Source organism: Molossus molossus, unplaced genomic scaffold, assembly GCF_014108415.1.
Source record: "Molossus molossus isolate mMolMol1 unplaced genomic scaffold, mMolMol1.p scaffold_m16_p_9, whole genome shotgun sequence".
In the NCBI taxonomy this organism is placed as follows: domain Eukaryota; kingdom Metazoa; phylum Chordata; class Mammalia; order Chiroptera; family Molossidae; genus Molossus; species Molossus molossus.
The window spans coordinates 99,835,811-99,856,536 of NW_023425403.1; the positions used below are offsets into that span (position 1 = coordinate 99,835,811).

A 20,726-nucleotide genomic window follows, 5' to 3' on the forward strand; every position below is an offset into this window, starting at 1 on the left:
ATAAATCAATATTTGGAAAAACCTCAGCATAAAATTATCTATGTTATAAAACTTTCTTCTTGCCCTGGCCGGTTTGGCTCAGCGGTTAGAGCGTCGGCCTGCGGTCCGGAGAGACCCGGGTTCAGTTCCCGCTAAGGGCACGTACTTCTTCGGTTGCAGTGTGTCCCCGGCCCTGGTTGGCCACTCGATGTGTCCCTTCACGTCGATGTCTCTCTCTCTCTCTCTCCCTCTCTCTCCCTCCCACTCTGCCTGTACAAAAAATGGAAAAATATCCTCGGGTGAGGATAAAAACAAAAAAAACCCCAACTTTCTTCTTCTTGGCACTTTGTGGAAAACTTAAAAATTTTTTCACTTTGTTTTCATTTATATTGTGTTGTGGTTGCTTGTTTTATCTGTGTGTTTTCTTCCTTTGGACCATAAGTCTTTTGAGTGCTTTGAGTACAATATTTTATTTTTTATTTGTTTCCTAACAAATAACTCAGTAAATTGGAAAGAGCAAAAGTTAGAGTAAAATAGACTGTTTGAATACCAACTCCATCTCTTATCAGCTTGGCAAGTTAATTACCTTTCTAAATGCTGGATTCTTATTTGTGTATTGGAGATAAGAACATAAAATTAAATCAATTCAACAAGGTTTATTTGTTTTTACTGTGGTTAGACTTCCAAGGGGAACATATCTGTACATTTTCAGTGTGGTGCCTTCCACACAGAGTGTGAACGTTCTGATGTGTTCTTGTTAGTAGTTTTCTTCTTCCTCCTTTCTTGTGACTTTGTGTATATTAAGAACTAACAAATGCCTATTGAATAAGTGCACAAAGCACACAGGGTTTATATCATGAAATATGTTTAGATAGAAATGAGGGAATTGGCATGAATTTTATATATTATTTTTGGCAGTGGTATCTCTGCTGATCGGGTACTGGATGGCAGTGGCTAGGTCCTCCAGCTGCCTTAAGCAGAAGCAAATGGGTGCTGCCTTAGGCCGACTTTCTTTCCTTTGGTGAAAAAAAGTAATTATTTGAAAATCTAGTTATATATGTTTTTTTTTCTTTCTAAAGAATCTAAGTAACACTATAAATAAATTTATTATTCATTTTGTATAAATTCTTCTTGCTAAACGTGAAAAATGTTTTTAGAGGAAATTCCTGGAAAAATATCTGGGGACCTAAAAATAATAATAATGGTTTTATTTTAAGCTTCTCCACAAGGGTGTCAAGGGAAAGAATTATAGCCCAGATGTACAGGGAGTAGCTTGTAAATTCTATTTCTCACTGTGTTTTATCTTCCCTAAAATAGAAATAATTTTTAATATCATGGACAGAAATGGGAAAATTCCACTATGATTTATAAAGGTAAAACTATGGTGACTGAACATTCACAGGGACATCTCAGGGGCCACCTGCTGCGAAAGTGGGATACTCTATAGCCCAGCACTCAGGAGCTACTGGATGCCACTGGGCCATCATTACCATTCTTCTTTGGAGTCTACAAGCTGCTGGTAGAGGCACTAGGAGTTGATCATCGGACCTGATTAAAAGTCCTTTACTTTCCCTTTCTAAATCAACCTCTGAAATATCTACAGGCCTAGTTCTTTTTAATCAGAGGGCAGAGGAAGGATTTGTAATTTGAGGGGTGAGTGAAAAGCATCTCCATTGAGAAGCAGATTCAGCCTAGTTGGAGGCGCAGGACAGCACTGGAGCACAACAGTGAGTGGAGAGCTGGCCTGGACTCTGAGGTCCAACGTGGAGAATGTGCTCAACGGTCCTTCTGTCTGAGTTCTGGCTTAATTCACAATGTAGACCACTAGATACTTTTTCTTACCCTCAACAAAAGCCAAATGGTGAGTTCTATCTCAAGAAGAAAGAGATGAGATTCTATATAATTTAGAACTAGACTATGAGCTACCAAATCTGTACAAAATAGGAAATGGCTCAGATACTAAACTTATTTTCTGCCTTAAAGTTTTATGACTGCAAGTCTTATTTCTAACGGAAGTAACTGGCGGTTCTTAAATCTGTAATTCTGACAACCTGATTGAACTCCTGCTATGTGCAGGGAAGTTTCTGGTATGTAAATAAAGAGAAGCGCAAGAGTATGTCCCTGTTCTACTGCTTTTATAACTTGTTTGGGAAGGCTAAAAGCAACTGTTAAGTCACAAAAGCACAGGAAAATCAACTATATAACTGGAAGCAGCACTCAGTTTGATATTGATACCTGTAAGTTCTTAGATTTAGAGCAAAACTTTAAACCTGACATTAAATGGTTTCTGCTCCTGGAAGCAGTGTCATCCTGTGAAACTGACCTCAACTAGGCAGGTCCAAATCTAGCAGCACAAATCTGTCACAGGGAAGGAAGAACTGACCATCATCAGCTGCTCAAGGTGTGTTGTCTAGTTAACAAGATTATTTGTAGTTTCTGTCTGTTTAGTGATATGATAACACATGTATTTATTCTGAACCAACACGAAGATAATATGAAACTATCTTAGCAGAGGAAGGTTGAGACTTCATTGTAAGTGGCAGGACTTGGTCTATTTAGGATGCTGCATTTATTAAGGATTAGTGCCGATCAGATAGCAGTTTCTCTGGTCAGAAATATTTCCTTTGACCTTCTTATATCCACTGAGTTTTAAGTAAAATGAGAACTTGTTACTACATATTAGTAACCTTGAAACTTTTAATGAGGATTATGCTTTTGCAGTGTTGATAATAAATGCCTTTTGTGTGAATGGTACACTGGTTTCTATCATACAATTATGAGCGTTTTCTAACAGATGAGCTTAAGGACAGGTAAAACTTTCTGAATACATGATGTGACTTTTGGGAACATGTCTGGCCTGACCATTCTTATTTTTATTGTCATTGGGCATATAGCAGATATAAGGTTACTTAGGCACTTAAGTAACTTACCAGTCACTCTCTTTCCAGTGGCTGAATACTCTAAATTAACCCTTGAGTGGTTCATCTGGAATTAGTGAATAACATTAAATTTACTACAGCTGCACATAAAGGCTTAAGATAATATTAAATGCAGGAATACAGTACTATGATCAAGATGTTCTTAGGAAATTATTTTATTATATCCTTTAAATCAGAACTATGCCACAATGCTTTTCACTTTTGAAACATAAGTGTTAAAAAGATAATACCCTTTCAGTGTCATGGGAGCTCCATTGTAGGTAACTATCTGCTTTTATTTTGCTGCTTTTAAGATTTTCTCTTTGTCTTTAACCTTTTGCATTTTAATTATGATGTGCACGCCTTTGAGGGGTCATCTTGTTTGGGATTCTCTGTGCTTCCTGGATTTATATGTTTATTTCCTTGATCAAGTTAGGGAAGTTTTCTGTCACTATTTCTTCAAATATGTTTTTAATTTCTTGCTCTCTCTCTTTTCCTTCTGGCACACCTATGATGTGAATGTTGATACACTGAAGTTGTACCAGACAGTCCTTACACTATCTTAATTTCTTTGGATTCTTTTTTCTTTTTGCTGTTTTGATTGGGTGATTTTTGCTTCCCTATATTCCAAATCACTGATCTTATTCTTGGCTTCATCTAACCTACCATTGTTTCCCTATAAATTATTTTTCATTTCAGTTAGTGCATCCTTCATTTCTGAATGGTTCTTTCTAATGGTTTCTAGGTCTTTCTTCATGCTGTTAAAGTTCTCATTACGTTTCTTAAGCATCCTTATAACCATTGTGTTGAACTTTGTATCTGAGTGTGTTGCTCATGGATGTGGTAGGGTTATAATCTGACATGGTCTGAAGCTGTCCACTGTGTGCCCTGGCTCTGGGACCTCCCAGGAGGTACAAGGTCAGCCACCCCCTGTGCCCTGGCAATCTGCAGATGGCTACTACTTGTGCCGACCTTGGAGGTGTCCAGAAGAAGCCAAACTGTGAACCAAGGCTGGCTGCCACTAGTGCTAGGTTTGAGGCCACTTAGAGATACAGGGTATGAAGAGGCCAGATGCTGCTTGCTTGAGAGATTTTGGGAAAGTCTGAAGCATGAGGCAAGAGACGCTAGTTGTATGGAAAAGCCATTGGAGATTGTTTAGGTGGGCCTGAAAGTTGGATGGGGCAGGGTCTCAGGGAATCACCAGGGTGGGGCAGACAGTGTGAGCCAGGTTGATAGAGCCTCAGATATGATGCCTTCCTGCCAGCTCTGTGGGGTTTGTCTTAGAAAAGAACAGTAGAATTTCCATCTGGCAGAAAACTATATCCCCAGCTCTTATCCTGATGCCAGATAATTTGGTTCTTCCCCATGTAAGCCCTAGTTCCTTTCAAGCTGATGCTCCAGTGCTGGAACACAGAGAGTGAGTCTGAGTAAGTCTGTGCATGGGCCCTTTAAAAGGAATTGCCTAGGATTCCAGGAGCCTCAGCCAACCTCAGCCTTAATCCATGCTGGTTTTTATAGACATTATGGGACTTCTCTTCCTGTCTCTGGAACCCTGGGCTGGGTGGCCTGATGTAGGGCTGGAACCCCTAGCTTCTCAGCCAGGACCTCTGCAGCTGACATATACCCCCTGATTTTAAACTGCCACAAATGAGTGTGGGAGCAGCCTGTACCATGCCTTTGCCCCTCCTCCCAGTCTTGATGTGGCTGCTTCCTTAAGTCTCTAGTTTTAGGACTTCCATTCAGCCAGATTTCAGATGGTTCCGAATGATGGTGGTTCTGTAGTTTAGTTGTAATTTTGATGTGGTTGTAGAAGAATTCAAGTATCTCATTTACCTACACTGTCATCTTGACTGGAAGTTCCAGATTTTCTTCTTTTTTATGGTTTTGTAGTATTACATTGTATAAATGTACCACAGCATTTTTATCCATTCATCTACTGATGGGCACTTGGGCTGTTTCCAGATCTTAGTTATTGTAAATAATGTTGTTATAAACATAAGGGTGCATATATGCTTTCAAATTAATGTTTCAGGATTCTTAGGATATATTCCTGGAATTGGGATCACTGGGTCAAAATGCAGTTTCATTTTTAATTTTTTAAGGAAACATCATACTGTTTTACACAGTAGCTGTACCAGACTACATTCCCACCAGCAGTGCACTAGGGTTCCCTTTTCTCCACAACTTCACCAGTACTTGTTTGTTGATTTATTGATAGCCATTCTGGCAAGTGTGAGGCAATATCTCATTAGTTTTAAAAAAAATTGTTTTAATTTGTTGTCAACAGTATTACAGATATCCTCCATGTGGCCCCCTCCACCAATCCATCCCTCACCCCACCCCAGGCCTTCCCCACACTATTGTCTATGTCTGTGGGTTATGCATATATGCATATAGTTTCCTTGGTTAATATCTTCCCATCCCCTCCACATCCCTCCTCTCTGAGATCTATCATTGTGTCCCATGCCCCATGCCTCTGGACCTATTTGTCAATTTACTTTGTTCTTTAGATTCCACATATAAATGAGATCATGTGATATTTGTCTTTTTCTAACTGGCTTATTTCAACTAGCACAATACTCTCCAGGCCCATCTATGCTGTCGAAAAGGGTAATAACTCCTTCATTTTTATGGCTGTGTAGTGTTCCATTGTGTAAATGTGCTTTTTTTTTTAAACTTTTTTTTTTCTCTTTATTGATTTTAGAGAGAAAGGAAAGGAGAGGGAGAGAGAGGTAGAAACATCAATGAGAGAGAACATCAATTGGCCACCTCCTGAATGGCCCCCATTGGGGGTTTGGCCCACAACTTAGGCATGTGCCCTGACCAGGCATTGAACCAGCAACTTCTTGGTGCATGAGTTGACGCTCAACCATTGAGCCACACTGGCCGGGCTGCCTCAGCTTTTTTATTCACTCAACTGATGGGTACTTGGGCTGTTTCCAGATCTTAGCTATTGTAAATAACACTGCTATGAACATAGGGGTACATATATTCTTTCTGATTGGTGTTTCAGGATTTTTAGGATATATTATCAGAAGTGGGATTGCTAAGTCAAAAGGGTTTAATATTTTGAGGAAACCCCATACTGTTTTCTACAGTGGCTGTACCTGTCTGCATTCTCACCAGCAGTATACTAGAGTTCCCTTTTCTCTGCATACTAACCAGCTCTTGTTTGTTGGTTTTATTGATGTTGGCCCTTCTGGCAGGTGTAACACCTCATTGTAGTTTTAATTTGCATCTCTCTGATGACTAGTGATATTGAACATTTTTCATAAGTCTATCTGTATGTCCCCTTTCATAAGTGTCTATTCAGGTCTTTTGCACATTTTCTAATTGGATTGTTTATTTTCCTGGTTTTAAGTTGTATGAGTTCTTTGTATATTTTGTAAATTAACCCCTTATCAGATGTATAATGGGCAAATATGTTCTCTCATACAGTAGGTCCTCTTTTTATTTTGTTGGCGGTTTGTTTTGCTATGAAGAAACTTTTTAGTTTAATGTCATTCCATTTGTTTATTTTTTTCCTTTGTTTCTCTTGCCCTAAGCAATGTAGCAGTAAAAAATTCTACTATGTGAAATGTCTGAGATTTTACATTCTGTGCTTTCATCTAGGATTTTTATGATTTTGTGATTTACATTTAAGTCTTTTATCCATTTTGATTTTATTCCTATGTGTGGTGTAATTTGGTGGTGTAGTTTCATTTCTTTTGCTTGTACCTGTCCAATTTTCCCAACAACCTTTATTGAAGAGATTATCTTCATTTCATTGTGTGCTTTTGCCTCCTCTCTCAAATATCAATTGACTATAAAACTTTTGGGTTTATTTCTGGGCTCTCTGTTCTGTTCCATTGATCTATATTCCTGTTATTATGTCAGTACCAGGATGTTTTGATTACAGTCCTACAGCCAACATCATTCTCAATGGGCAAAAACTAAAAGTGTTTTCCTTAAGATCAGGAACAACATAGATCAGGATGTCTGCTTTCACCACTTTTATTTAGTAAAATACTGGAAGTCCTTGCCACAACAATCAGACAAGCATAAGAAATAAAGGGCATCTAAAATGGAAAGGAAGAAACCCTAGATTCCATTGAAAAGCTACTAGATTTAATAAATGAATTTGGCAAAGTAGCAGGATATAAAATTAATATTCAGAAATTGGTGGCATTTTTATACACTAATAATGGACCATCAGAAAGAGAAACTAAGAAAACAACCTCATTTACTATTGCAACAAAAAAATATGAGGTACCTAGGAATAAGGAAGTGAAAAACGTGTACTCAGAAAACTACAGGACATTGAGGAAGTGAAAAACGTGTACTCAGAAAACTACAGGACATTGAGGAAAGCAACCGAGGAAGATTCAAATAAGTGAAAGTATATACCATGTTCATGAATTGGAAGAATTAACATAATTAAAATGCCTATACTATCCAAAGCAATCTATAGGTTCAACACAATTCTGTTAAAATACCGATAGCATATTTCACAGATCTAGAACAAATAGTCCAAAAATTTATATAGAACTAAAAAGACCCCGAATAACCTTAGCAATCTTGAGAAAGAAGAACAAAGTTGGAGGGATCACAATACCAGATATTAAACTATACTACAAGTCCATTGTAATCAAAACACCCTGGTAGTAGCATTAGGACACACTCTTGAATACTGTTAGGTGTCTCTGACATGAGGGCTGGTCAGAACAACCACTGGGCACCGCGTTCTCAGGTAAGTTTGCACTTGGTTGATTTGATGTGATGCACTTGAGGCCAGGTTTTGTCCTGTTTTCCCAAGTGTTGTTTCAGTTGAGAAGTTGGGTATAGTTCTTGATTCAGGCTCTTTCAAATCTGCTTCTCTCTGCTGTGGCTGTAGCCCTTTACATGATGAAAGGTGTTAATTGAAATGGCCTTATTTTAAAGACCAGGCTGCTGGGTGTTAATCTCCTGGACAGGATATGCAGATGTGATCCTTCAGGGGATTCTGATACAGCCTCCTTTCCACTGATATCACTGATTTACAAGGCTAGGGATCCTTTCTAGCATGGCTCATTCCTATGAATCTGTCTGTCTGGTGGTCCAATGGCTAGTGCATGAGCTAGGAGCATCATAGGTCTGCAGGCAGTGAATGTTAGTGACGTGCTTTGGATAGATCCACTTCATTTAATTTTTTTCTTTGTTAATAATACCCAGAAATCTAGGTTTTGTTATTTGTAGATGCTCACTCTTTTATTGATATAGAAGGAGAAAGTATGGGGCTCAACACAGGAAGAGTAAGAATGGATTAGAACTTCCATTCCTAACCTTGATGACATATTTGTCATATATCATACTTAGCTTCAAAATTTTAGCTGGTGTAAAATTTAGCTTAGGAAAAACTATCTATTAGTGTTAAGTAAGGAAAGGTTTTATTTATTTATTTATTTATTTATTTATTTATTTATTTATTTATTTATAATTGAGGTATAATTGACATACAGAGTTATATTAGTTTTATGAGTACAACATGATTCAATATTTGTATACATTGCAAATGATCTCCACAGTAAGTCTAGTTAACATCTGTCAACATACATAGTTACAAAACTGAGTTTTCTTGTCATGCAGATTTTGTTTGTTGTTAAAGCCAGGAAATCTGAAGGTCCCCCTGGTATAATTTATCTGACATCAGTTGCATATGGAAAGGAAGATGTAGAGAGGGAAAGCTTTTAATTCAGAGTGTTAGGGGAATTTGATGCTGAACCCAATCAGTAGTTTGAGGAAAAAGTCCCTGCTACCTCCACTGAAAAATGCATGTGTTCAACAGCCAAACCTAAGGCAAAAAAATCAGCGACTCTTCAGAAGTGGATTTATTGTTGAATTTCTATCATTAGATATTCTTGAAGTGTATTTATATTTGAATTGGACTTGCAATATTTATAATTTTACATATGTAACATTTCCATATATTTATAATCTGTTGCTTTGAGGCAACATAGTAGAAGAATTTTATTTATTTATTTATTTATTTATTTATTTATTTATTTGCTAATCCTCCCCTGAGTTATTTTTCCACTGATCTTTAGAGAAAATAGAAGGGAGGGAGGAAGAGAGATAGAAAGAGGGAGAGAAAAACATCAATGTGAGAGAGACATATTGATTTGTTGCCTCCTGCACAATCCAACCAGGCTAGAGATAAAACCTGCAGCCCAGGTACATGCCCTTGACCTGATTTGAACCTGTGACCCTTTGGTCTGCAGACTAACACTGTAACCACAAACAAAATTGGCCACGGTGAAAAACTTATTTTAATTCACCATGCTGTTGTTCATGTCCATGAGTTCTTTGTCTCTTTTTTTCCCTTCCCTCTGCCCCTCCCCCCTCAACACTCCTTTCCTACCTCCACCAGAGTTGTCTGCCTGCTCTCTATCTGTCTGTCTTGCTTACTAGTTCAGTTTGTTCATTAAATTCCACATATAAGTGAAATCATATGGTACTTGTCTTTCTTTGACTGGCTTATTTCACTTAGTACTATAATGTTCTCTAGCTCCATTTATGCTGTTGCAAAAGGTAAAATTTTCTTCCCTTTTACAGCAGAGAAGTATTTCATTGTGTAAATGTACCACAACTTTTTTTTTTTATTCTTTGCCAGAGGATATTTTTCTATTTATTATCAGATGGAGTGGGAAAGAGGGAGAGAGAGAGAGACAGAGAGGAACATTGATGTGACAGAGCCACATCAACTGGCTGCCTCCTGCACAACCTGACCAGGACCAGGGACAAACCACAATCGAGGTACATGCCCTTGACCAGAATTGAACCCGCCACTCATTGGTCCGTGAGCTGATGCTGTAACTGTTGAGCCAAACTGGCCAGGGTGTACCACAGTTTTTTTGTGCACTTACATACTGGTGGACACTTGGGCTGCTTCCAAATCTTGGCTATTGTAAATAATTCTGCAATGAACATAGAAGTACATATATGCTTTTGAGTTAAGTTTTTATTTTCTTCAGATAAATTCCCAGAAGCGAAATTGTTGGGTCATAAGGCAGTTCCATTTTTAATTTTTTGAGGTAACTCCATACCGCTTTCCACAGTTGCTGCACCAGTCTGCATTCCCACCAACAGTGCACAAGGAATCCCTTTTCTCCACATCCTTGCCAACACTTGGTGTTTGCTGATTTATTGATAATAGCCATTAGGACAGGTGTGAGGTGATATTTCACTGTGATTTTAATTTGCACTTCACTGATGATTAGTGACACTGAGCATCTTTTCATATGTCTATTGGCCATCTGTATGTCTTCTTTGGAGAAGTGTCTGTTCAGGTTTTTTGCCCATTTTTTATTGGATTGTTTGCTTTTTTGGTGTTGAGTTTTATAAGTTCTTTAAAATGCTAGATATTAACCTCTTATCAGATGTATCATTGGCGAATATGTTCTCCTATTCAGTGGGTTTTTTCTTTTTATTTTTGTTGATGGTTTCCTTTGCTGTGCAAAAACTCTTGTTTGATGTTGTCCCATTTGTTTATTTTTTCTTTTGTTTCCCTTGCTCAAGGAGATATGTTTATATATATTATATATATATTGCTATGAGAAATGTCCTAGATTTTACTGCTTATGTTTTCTTCTAGATTTTTATGGTTTCCAGGCTAACAGCTAAGTCTTTGATCCATTTTGTGTTTATTCTTATGTGCAGTGTAAGGTAGTCTAGTTTCATTTTTTTGCACATATCATTCTAACCCACGCCTTTATAATCAATTAATATTTAACAAAAGCAAAAACATACCATGGACTAAAGATAGTCTATTCAATAAATGGTGTTGGGAGAATTAGAAAGATTTGATTACTTTAAAGTAAGTGGATTTTATGAATGTGTTGCTTTTTGTTGTGTGTTTGAAGGGAATTTGTTAGGACCTGGTTATGTTATTAGAGTATTAAAAAAAGTCACTATCCTAAGTGAAACAAGCCAAGTAGAAAAAGACAAATACCACATGATCTCACTTATATATGGAATATAATGAATATAACAGTCTGAGGAATAGGGTAGACCCAGAAACATGGAAGTAGGGTACAGACTGAAAACCCCCAGAAGAGGGGGTAATGGGGGGTGGGAGGAGATAAACCACAGAACTTATATGCAGGTATGCATAACCGATGGACATGGACAACAAAGCCGGGGATGGGGCAGGGGAGGATGGGGAGGAGGGTGTCAATGGGGTAAAAAAGGAGAAACATCTATAACAAAAATAAAGTTAAATAAAAATAAATAAATAAAGCCCTGGCCGGTTTGGCTCAGCGGTTAGAGCGTCGGTCCTGAGAGACCCGGGTTCGGTTCCCGCTAAGGGCGCATACCTCAGTTGCAGTTTGTCCCCGGTCCTGGTCGGTTGTACAGGTGGCAGCCACTCGATGTGTTCCTTGCATGTCGATGTTTCTCTCTCTCTCTCTCTCTCTCTCTCTCTCTCTCTGTTCCTCTCTCTCCCTCCCACTCTACCTGAACAAAAAATGGAAAAATGTCCTCGGGTGAGGATAAAAAAAGTAAAATAAAATAAAATAAATAAATAAATAAATAAAGCCACTAAATAGCTTTGTGTTCCATTTATCTGTCATTTGAAACTTTCTGAGTGAACGCCTCAGTTTATAGTGATAGGAAGTTATTTAGCATATCTTTTGACAAACAGGTTGAACTGTGACCCTGAGGTGAGAAACCCAGTTGAATCAGGTTGTGGAAGTCATCAGTTGAGGGTGGGGTGGTTGTGGGGAATTTGGATTCACTAAAAGCAAGGGAACACTTTTGGCTTCCTGATTACCTTTCTTAGTTATGTACATTAGCTCATAGTTAACATTGGTAGTGTATATGAATGTGTCTTTAAAACCACTGGGATCAGTTGTATCACAATCAAGAAAATAAACAAAACTATGTGCATCTTGTAAAACTTATATGATCAAGATAGAACTCCATTTTGAACTCCACATCCAGTTTTCTCTTAACACCTTTTCATGTACACAAATTGATAACAGACTTTGCTCTACTATGCTCTTAGCATGTGTAGACATTATTTTGGGATTATGTAAAATTTGACTAGTGTTGATAACATGAAGCAAGATAATTTGAAATAAAGCAACATTTTAAAACATTTACTAATTTTAAATAAATTTTTCATACCATGGGTCTCATTTGCCAATCAGCATCGTTGCTTACTTAACACCTGGCATATTCATTTTCATGTTGAGATAAAATAATCTTTGATTTTGCTGGTCTGTTGGTTCTCTGGATGTTATGTCATGGTCTGGATGGTGCTCATCATTGTGCACCTTTAGGGAACATCAGCAAACACACCTGTTTGAGCTTCATATATGAAGATTCTGATTCATTAAATTACATGTGTGGTGCCCAAGCCTCTGCATTTCTAAAAAGCTCTTTAGGTGATTCTAATGTATCTCAAAGCTGGGGGAAAAACAAAACAAAACAAAAACTACTGTAGAAAGATTCGACTAAATACCAGACAGGCATGACCTTTAGAATTTTTCCATCCATGAGATTCCTTATAGGTTGGTCCATTGTGAAGTATCATAAAGTTTTAGAAAGATTTGGAAAACACATGAAAACGAGAAGTTAATAAACAGAAAATATACATTATAAGAGAATCCTTGTCATTCAAAAGGATTTTCTATAGGGTATTTCAAGTAGAAAGCTTTCCTGGTACATTTGGAATGTAAGTTGCTTAAAAATACAAAAACATTGCCCAGCCGGTGTGGCTCAGTGGATTGAGCATCATCCCATGGACTAAGAAGTCCCAGTTCAATTCCTGGTCATGTCATGTGCCTGGGTTTGGGGCTCAGTCCCCAGTAGCAGGTGTATAGGAGGCAGTCGATTGATGTTTCTCTCTCACACTGATGTTTCTATCTCTCTCTCCCTTCTTCTCTCTCTCTAAAAAAATAAAAAATCAATAAAAACATATTAAAAAAAACCCCAAAAAACAAAACACTGACCCAATTTTTTGAAACAACCACTGGAGACTGTAGCCAGAGTGTCCCAGAACTCCTCTCTTTTACCAGAAAATAAGTTGATCAGGACCTACAATATTGGCTCTTTAATGCTTAAGGATCTGGGAAAACTAACTCAAAGTTTGCATTGTTATTATTAACAAAGAAGTTCTAATATAGTTTAATTCAACAAAGGTGTAATGGGAGATTGACTGAATGAAGTCAAGTCATGGAGTACTCTGAATTCCAGTACTCTAAACTTTATTCTGAAAGTAGGCAAACCCAATGAAGCAGGGGAATGACCTTATTCAGTTTTTACTTTACAAAAATCACCTGGAAGGAATGGTGTGCTGAGTGAATTGGAGGAAGGAAAGTCACCATGGAGATTGGCAGTCCATTTACTAGATTATTTTAGCAGTCAGAGCTAGGGACAATGATGCAGGCTCACCTGAAGCAGAGGTGGGTGGAGTGGAGTAGGTAGGGAATGGATACAGCAACCATGTAATTTATCCTTCCCATTTGGACACTGAATATGGAAGGGTGCAACCAACTGTTAATGACTGCTTCAGGACAACAGGCACCAATTGGAACTATCCCATACAAACCGGGACTTACAATGGTATTAGGTGTAGGAAGAATAGAAACAATTTCCAAGGATCTCAAAAATTTGGGAAAGGTTGGTCAGAATGTATCTGGAAAGTGTCTGGAGTGGAGACATATATTTGGGATCTTTAATATAGGTAGTGACAAAGGTTGATGCCTGGTTCACTTATGGTTATTTCATATTTTGAATAAAGAAAAGGGAGTCAAGGACCCTATTGATTTGTAAAATCAGCAAAATAATAATAATAATAATAATAATAATCCATTTTTTTCACCTGATCCTTAAAATCTTGAATGCTTGAAGCATGAACAGGTAATGCTTATATTTTCTCTTATTCCATTAATGTTCAGTGGGTTAATAAATGGTATTTTCATTTTTGTTCTTTGTACATTTCCCCGTTCCAATCTGCAAATTGCATTTTAAATATTCTTTTTTTTTTTTTTTTTTTTAATCCTCATCCGAGGACATTTTTCCATTTTTTGTACAGACAGTGTGGGAGGGAGAGAGAGGAAGAGAGAAAGAGGGAAACATCGATGTGAAAGGGACACATTGAGTGGCTGCCACCCGCACCACCAACCAGGGCCGGGGACAAACTGCAACCGAGGTACATGCCCTTAGCGGGAACCGAACCCAGGTCTCTCTGGACCGCAGGCGGACGCTCTAACCGCTGAGCCAAACCGACCAGGGCCATTTTAAATATTCTTGAGTACTCAGGAACTAATTATGTAATTTAGAGATGTGAAAGTTCTCATTACCCTGTAAAGTTTACATTATTGTTCTTTGGACACCACAGAGCACTTGGTAAGCCTTTCCTTGTCACCTGATCATAGCATGTTTGCTTGAAAGCAATTTATAGGAAAAGTATTATTTTTCGATCATGTAGGGAGATAAAAATTGTTTTAAACCTTCTTCTCTCCTTAAACCTACATAGCACGCTATATTTCCAATATAAAATATTGAAATTGCTCTTATGTAGTGTGTTTTATGTGAATAGAATGCCAAGCAGGCTGATTTAAAAGTCTTGGTGTAATATGTTTGACAGCTAGAGGGACACAACTTTTGCCAGCACTTTGGATGTTTGCTTTGGGTTTAACTGTTGCCTTTGGAATTGTAAATTACTCTGGAAAGCTCATCACAGTTTAAATCCAATGTTTAATTTTTATCAAGGTTTTTGTTTTATTCAATTTTACTGTTTGTCTAATTAAGGCTTACAGAGGTCAGGTGCCTTGGCCAAAATCTCTAGCATGTCAATGTCTTAGCTCAGATGAGTTTTCCTTTAGAACCTGAGATTCTGATATTATATATTCATTAGTCTGCTCATTAACCTCCAAGTCATCCTACTTGCTTTCTTTATGAACTGGCTGGCTGTGCTTAAAGGGTCCTCAACACCAGTGAGACTTTATGGGAAGTCTACATGTTCATTGATTATCTTTTATCTGCAAATGATGAACATTTAGAGATCAATTCTGATAATCCCCAGCATGGTAGTTGTGGCTCTCTAGGGATTGTTACCCAGCAAAATCCGACTGTGTGCTGCTCAGGCTCACCAGTAGAATGCCTTTGTAGGGTTGAATGATAAGTTATGAGCTGTCTGGTATTTGAAGCTGGCACGGCAGCAGGCAGGATGGCCTGCAAATAAATTACTTCATTTCATGGACGTGGAGCCTTTGCCAGGAGACAAATATTTTGCATGCATTTCCTAGAGGCGGTTGGAAGTATGGCATAGTTGTTAGATTTTTGTTGCTGCTGCTGAAGGGCTTGGTCTGCCCAGATACCAAATAGGAATCCAGTTAGGAGACTGTTTCAGAAGGATTCAACAATAGAAACTCATAATTAATCTCCACAATCTTGTGCCTTTAAGGATATACTAGGTTGCAAAGCATTTGGTTGAAATTTAATTTAAACATATTATTATGAGTAAAGAGAAGGATATACTCTAATTATATATAACTTTTGAGATATGAATTTATATAAAACTTTACTCAAGCTACAGTTGTTTTCTCCCATAGTAATTGTGGGGTTTTGTTTGTTTGTTTTTATGAAAGCAAATGTTTTGTATTATTGGTCACCCCTCTCAGTTAATATTGCTTTTTACTTACCCAGTTCCTTCAATTTTCATCAATCCCTCACCATGACCCACATGCGATGTGGCTAAGAAGACAGTGCTGATGCTAACATAGGGGCAGTCTGTGCACCAGTCACTCACTTGCCTCAGCACAGAGAGCTCTGAGCTGCTATTCTGTCCTGCAGGACAGAGATAAAGTAGAAAGGGAGAAAGATGATTTTAAAGCAGTCCCTTCAAAAGATCATCACACTAAGGAAAGTATTTAGGAAGCTATTAGGCTGGAAGGGAATTCCCAGGAAGGAGAAGGCAATAAGGCCAAATGGTAAAAAATAAAGTGTCAGCCCAGGTACATATTATGTCAGTTCAAGTGACTAACTGCCAATTTGGCACAGCATACTTTTGGATCATGTGCTGTTAAATGCATGATCTTGTTTCCTGATGCTGATTTATAGCTTTGTGTGCTTCAAGCATTATTTTACTTTCTGATAAAGTCCTGGACCCTTGATGGAAAAGTAACAAAGCCTGAAGTAGCTGCAGAAGTTAAGGTGCATCACTTCTTGAAGGCAACTGGCTCATTCCTAGTTTGGATGGTTTTGTAAGTAGAACAGACAAACAGGCAGGGACAGTACTGTGTCAGAAAAACCATCAGGTGTAAAAAGTTATTTGCAGGAGAAGTGGGAAGAGCTGCCAGAAGTGTAACCACTCCATTTAAAGGGGATTCAGGTCTCATCAGGATCAAATGAATAAAGTTCAAAAGCAGTGGCAGAGATGGCCCTAAAAGGAATGCATAGGACTGATTTGGTCTATTCCTGAAAGTGCTCAGGAAACTCACATGTTCATATTACACGTTCTTTGAGTTTGTTTCTAGTATGTGGCAATATATGGGGCATAGGAGTCCCTGTCTTTTAGCACTTCAAAGTTTTGCTTCTGGTTTTGGGCTGGCTGGAATTGAAACCATTTACATCAATCAGTTGTGTCCTTGGTTGGCTCCTTTAGCTTTGGGAATATTCAACTCTTTTCTGAGTAAGCACAGAAATACACTTACATTTTAGTTGGTGCTTTGCTGCTGGTTTTGAAGCTCTGCTGAGTTGGCAAGCCTTACACCTTTCCCTCTCCCATCCCTTGGCATTCAGATAACCTTGGTTGAAGAATAATGAGCTACTCAGGTGGGTTTTGTGGCTTGCATTTCTTTGGTAAATGTTGTTTTCACGTGTAGAATGGTGTTGCCACCTAAATTATTGTGGTTCCTATTTGCAACTGGATCACAACAATGACCTGCTTTTTAGAGAAAGTATAAATGTGCTGCCAGGGGACCAGACCATTTTTCCTTTATTAGTGTAAACAGTGAGCAAACTGATCAACTTCAAGAGAACATACTTCCAGTGATTGCGCTGCTGGGCTGCAGGTGCAGCTGTGAGATGATGAGGCTCTCTCTCAGTCTGTGTTTTCAGGAGAGAACCTGGCACTTAGACCTTTGTCACTTGTGACCCCCCCCCCATTCTTTTAATCCATTTTTTAGTTCATTCATAACCAGGGAAATGAGAGAAATGCAAAATGCTGGAGCTTGATGAGATTTTAGAAGTCATCTTTCAATCATTCAGTTCACAGTTGAAGGAGGTGAACCCAATTACTTTAATTCAGCCAGTTAAAAAACTCAGTGTCTAAGACTGGACCAGGATGTGGGTCTCCTAAACCTCAGTCTAAATCATTCTTTACTAATCACTCAGCTTCTCATCAAAATGAATGTAACCACTGGGAGTAGGGATGACTAAGATTAATTGTTGGATTTCAAGAATCATGTTGGAAAGTGTGGGTCCATCAGTTTTTATAACGGTTCTCAGACTGGGAAAGAGCGGAGCATGCCTTGAATGTTCCATAAGGACATTCAACACCTTTTTAGTTTTGCTTGGAGAAAACTGACATCTTGCATTCATAATCAGTCAGGAGACACATAGCTTTTCCTGGACAAGCCATTAATTTTTCCCTTGCTTCAGCTTCCTCATGTGTAAAATCAGAACACTAGGCCTCATCACCACCAGTAAGAAATGACATGAGCCTTCCACTCTGTCCTGAGTTTCATGTAAGTGACTGATCATTCTGGGTTGATCTAAACCAGTGGTTCTCAAACTGTGGTCCTCATATTAGCATCAGCATCATCAAGAAATTGTTAGAATTGCAAATCCTTGGGGCCCGTCCCTGACCTATTCTGTATCACAAACTTTGGGGTAGAGCCTAGCAATATGTCTTTTAATGAGTTTTCCAAATGATTCTAAAGTTTGAGAACCACTAAACAATTCTTTCTCACCTTCCTCTAGCATAGACAATAGTCATGGAATCAAAAGTTAAAAAGAAAATTTTGTACCTTTATTATTAACTCTATGGGAGATGGCCATGAGAATCTTTATGAAAAATATAAGTTCTACAAGGCAGGAATCATACCTAGCATGTTCCCTATTGTTTCCCCAGTATCTGTCTCAATCTCTAGAACACACTCGGGACTCAAATTTATTAAAGAGTGAACTAATGAATATTAAGAATGTTTTGGCACTACATATTATGGAAGAAGCATATAGTTGGACAAGGGACACGTCTAAAGTCCAAGTTTGATCCTCTTTAGCTGGGTAAACTTTATTGAGCTGCTTCCTGCTTGAGCTAGAGAGCCCTCATCTGTATAATGGTCAGATGGAGCTACAGTTGCTTTTGGAGGACTCTCCTACTCTAGCATTGAATCTTCTATGAAAGAAGGCAAAAGGGCAAGGTGAATGTAGATAAAATGATAAGATCCATTAAGGAGCTTACTTTAATTAGCCTCTATGAGGTTTCCCATGTCTCTAGTAGTTCATCAAGATCTTTTTGTAACATATTCATTGTATTTCTCTCTGTTCCTCCCCCTGTCCCCCCTCTCCAGTTTTTTATGGTTACTGGCTCTAACTTTAAAAAAATAGTATATATTCATACTAAAGCTATTGAGAACAGGGTCTAAATTGTATATATTATTTATTTCATAATATACTAGTACAGTCAGGATCATATAATACATACTCAATAAATACTTCCTGAGTGTGGTTGAAGAAAGGCATCACATGAACTAATAAGGCTCATATACATGTTGTGATCATTAAGGCCAGGATCATAAAGGCCTGGGTTTAGATCTTGACTTAAAAGGTGTATGACCTTGGACAATAAAATTTATTCTTTCTGAAATTCAGTTTCCTATCTGCAATGTAGATATAATACTTACTTTATAGAGTTATTGTGAAGAATAAATATGGTAACATGAAAGCTTCTATTCCAGTTCCTGGCAAAACAATAAAGTACAGTTTACTTTCTTTATTTTTACATTTCCCCATGAACTAATTTACAAGCATCCTTAGAACACATATTTATTTATTTATTTGTATCCTCATCCAAGGACATTTTTGCATTTATCTTCAGATAGAGCGGGAAGGAGAGAGGGAGACATTGATGTGAGAGAGACACATCAAGTGGTTGCCACCCACTCAACCCCAATTGGGGCTGGGGACAAACTGCAACTGAGGTACATGCCTTTATCGAGAACCGAACCTGGGACTCTCTGGTCCATGGGCCAATGCTCTAACCACTGATCCAAACTGGCCAGGGCGAGACGTATTTTTTCACTCTCAGATCTTTCCATTGTATGTAGTTCTAGCCCTTAAGACTTTCAAAGACAATATTGAGATATTCAAATACAGAAGGCCATGGAATATTTTGAATTGAAATATAACTAAGAAGCAAGCCTGAGTATGGAGATGATACACACTTGGGAATGTAAGAGCTAGGGGCTAAGAAAACTTTACCTTGACGATTAGAATAAAAGCATTGCTTTAGGTCAGAATTTCGTGAATGCCATAAGAAAAGTCATTACTTTCTACTACCAACTGGAAGTTATGTGTTTTGATCTAAAATGATTAAACTTACCCCAGTACAAACACTCTCACAACCAATATTTCCAGTTAGTAAAAATGTTAGCTTATTCACTATTATTTTTTTTAAATGCCCTTTGAGCTTCTTTTTTAAAAATTGAATTTATTGGTGTGACATTGGTTAATAAAATTATAAAGGTTTCAGGTATACAATGCTGCAATATGTCATCTGTATATTGTATTATGTGTTTACCACCTGAAGACAAGTTTCCTTCCATCACCATTTATTCCCCCTTTACCCATTTCTATGTCCCCACACTCCATCTTCCCTCTGTCAGTCACCATACTAATAATGTCTGTGCCCATGAATCTTTCCTTTTTACTTTGCTTAATCCCTTCACCCTTATCACCCATCCCCCAATCCCCTTCCCTCTGACAGCTGTCAGTATGTTCTCTCCATCCATGAGTCTGTTTCCAATTTGTTCATTTATTTTGTTCATTAGATTCCACATATAGTTGAAATAATATGATACTTGTCTTTCTGTGACTGACTTATTTTATTTAACATAATACTTTTCAGGTCTATCTATGGTGTCAAAAAAAGGTAAGATTTTCTTCCTTTTTATGGCACAGTAGAATTCCATTGTGTAAATGTACCACAGCTTTTTTATCCACTTATCCACTGATGGACACTTGTGCTGCTTCCATATCTTGGTTATTGTAAATAATGCTGCAGTGAATGTAGAGGTGCATATATTCTTTTCAAATACTGTTTCTTTGGATATATTCCCAGAAGTGGGATCACTGGGTCATAAGGCAGTTCTATTTTTAAATTTTTTGAGGTAACTCCATACTGCTTTTCACAGTGACTGCACCAATATGCATTCCCACCATAAGTGTTCCCCTTTTTCCACATCCTTGCCAACATTAGTTATTTGTTAAGTTATTGATGATAGCCATTCTGACTGGGCCCTTTGAACTTCTAAAGGAAGGAAATGGAGTTAGGGGAGGGCAAAGCCAGCAAATAGTGAAGATATTTCCTTTCTAACAACACCCAGCACATTTTGGCTATTAGTCTAGATGACTGCGGCCTTTTCAGTGGCCAATAGAAGAGGAATGAAAGACACAACAATGTAGCACATGACTGGGAGGGCCTTTCCAACTCCTGCCAAACATCCGCAACATCCAAGGGAAGGGACAGTCCCTAGAACAAAACTGGCCCGGAGACAGCCTGGATTCTTATCTTATCTCCTTCCAGATTCCATACATCCCAGGCCCAGTCAAACTGCTCTGTTTTTAGAATTGAAGAGCACT

At 38.1% G+C, this 20,726-nt stretch overlaps 1 protein-coding gene across 1 annotated transcript in view; it reads left to right on the forward strand.

Moving 5' to 3' along the window:
• LHFPL6 (LHFPL tetraspan subfamily member 6) overlaps nt 1–20,726 on the forward strand; it is a 365,391-nt gene that overhangs the window by 108,272 nt on the left and 236,393 nt on the right. The gene's annotated exons all lie outside the window — the stretch shown is intronic.